At 38.8% G+C, this 2,071-nt stretch overlaps 2 long non-coding RNA genes across 2 annotated transcripts; both read left to right on the forward strand.

The window, feature by feature from the left end:
• Positions 1-221: 221 nt before the first annotated feature.
• On the forward strand, positions 222-1,261 carry LOC106943061 (uncharacterized). Its single transcript, XR_001423799.1, has 3 exons — positions 222-483; positions 573-691; positions 828-1,261. It is a non-coding gene; the product is annotated as an uncharacterized LOC106943061 (long non-coding RNA).
• A 1-nt stretch (position 1,262) lies between these two features.
• On the forward strand, positions 1,263-1,657 carry LOC106943060 (uncharacterized). Its single transcript, XR_001423798.1, has 2 exons — positions 1,263-1,374; positions 1,576-1,657. It is a non-coding gene; the product is annotated as an uncharacterized LOC106943060 (long non-coding RNA).
• The last annotated feature ends 414 nt before the right edge of the window (positions 1,658-2,071 follow it).

The following is a 2,071-nucleotide window of genomic DNA, read 5'->3' on the forward strand; positions in this document are numbered from 1 at the left end:
GGGGTGTCGGGTGGTTAAACGAACATTAAAACTGTCAGAAAGGCCGTTTGAGTTAACATTATTTAGCTGCGGAGTCGTTTTCTTGAAGTTTTCGGCTATAGACGGCATAATGGGGAGAGTGGCTGTGCTGGACCGGTGGTTTGATCTATGCGATCAAAGCTAAGCCAAAATGTTTTTGTCTCTATAAATAATAAATAATGACATTGACTGCCTCGTTTTTCTTCATTAGTACGTCATGTTGGTGACTGAAGCCTGTTATGATGACTTCAACACATTTCTTCTGACAGGTTGGTAGAAGAAATCCTCTCCAGAATGTTTCTATAAGCTGACTAATTTCTATAATGCCTAATGTCTGAGTTGTGTTCATGGTAATTATTTCTGACATTTTTATGCTTTATGTTGTAGGTGGTGAAAAATGCTCTCCAGGGTAAACCGGGTGGACAAAGTATTTTGAATGACTGTGATGGTGACACACACACACAGGTGGGTCTGGTTAGTTTTGCTCACACTTCTCTTTAAAATGTTTATTTATTATCCTAATGTGTCTGCTATTTATCCTGTTGTTCCTCCAGGCTGGGAAAACCAGGCATTCTTCTGTTGGTTCATGTGCTTCGTCCTACATCCACGGGCCGCAAGAAGAATCCAAAACAGCTCATGTCAAACTGTGGACCATATTTTCAGATATGTGCAGGTATGTGGTTATTCTAATGATCCTACTTCTTTGTAGAAGCAGTTTCTCATTGGCTTTGTTTGCCATCTGAATGTAGCTGTGCTACTAAATATATTTAATAATTTTTATTATTCGTCTTCTTATCATTATGTCAAAGATGCAAGCCTGTGTTGAAGCCTTCCTCATTGCTGTGCAACCAGGACAGCCCTTCCTCCTGCATGTTGGTGAAAACAAGAGCAGCACCAAAGACACTTCACCATCAGTGATCCCAAGGTCATCCAAGGTAGCCTTTGATGAACTTTCAAAGCACACTTCACCTTCAGTGCAAATTACCATGAATTCCTCTATAACTTCTGTAAATTAATCCAGCCTACAGTTTTCAACATTCATGTGACTTGCACGGCAATTGAGGAGTTTAAGATCCTTGCTTTTACTTTACCTGGCAGAGTGGACACTCTTTATTATGATGATCATTTAAATGCATACTCTATCAATAAGAGGATTTGTTTTGTGTCCTTCCAATTAAGGACTTGGTTTATTACAGTCCCTGTGGCAAGCAGTGTTCTGCACGGTCAGCATTGAAGGCCATATTGTCTTTGAGAGGGCCCAGCCAACATTCCAGACAGGACAGTGTTATCCATCTTCTACATCTTCAACCTCCAATATCAACATGAGGCAGCCAAGACTTTGGAGTTCATTCAACGGTAAAACCATTCATATATATATTTTTTTACAATGTCATGGTTTTAAAGTTCTAAAGCAAGTTATGATTAACATTTGACAAAGGTGGTGATGTTTTCTCTATATGTAATTAAAAACATCTTTATTTATATATTGTACCAGCTGTATTCAGAATGCCACACTATATTCTCAGGAATTTTCCCATTTTTGATTTTGTTTTTTAGTCGCTTCATTGGGATTAACCCAGAAAGGGGCACAAAAGCCGGTCATGGGAAGATGGTATCCAAAAAGACAGGAAAGACCATTCAAAAGAAAAAGTGACGGTCAATGTTCAGGTTTCCACCCTCATCAAAAACCTGATGGACTTTGAGTGGCATCTCATTCAGGTTAGGTATTAATGTTCTATCGTAAAACTAAGACTGTACTTTAAAAAGTAGCATTACAGTTTTCTTTGCAGTAGCTTACTCATAAAGTGAATGCAGTAGTAAAACTAAATTTACAGTAAAAATACTGGAACCTACAGACGCCACTATTTAAAGGTATATTTACTTTCACCACTGTATTTTACGGTGGCCAACAGGTACAAACACCCAGCAAAGACGAGAAAAACACATGCAACAAAAAAGAGATGCAAACAAAAAATGCTGAAAACAGAAGTGATCCAGACCACTAGGGGGAGTCGAACAAAGAACAGCTGTGTCCGAAGTCAGGTTTTGCATC

Source organism: Poecilia latipinna, unplaced genomic scaffold, assembly GCF_001443285.1.
Source record: "Poecilia latipinna isolate Pla-1442-1.1 unplaced genomic scaffold, P_latipinna-1.0 Scaffold4838, whole genome shotgun sequence".
Lineage (NCBI taxonomy): Eukaryota > Metazoa > Chordata > Actinopteri > Cyprinodontiformes > Poeciliidae > Poecilia > Poecilia latipinna.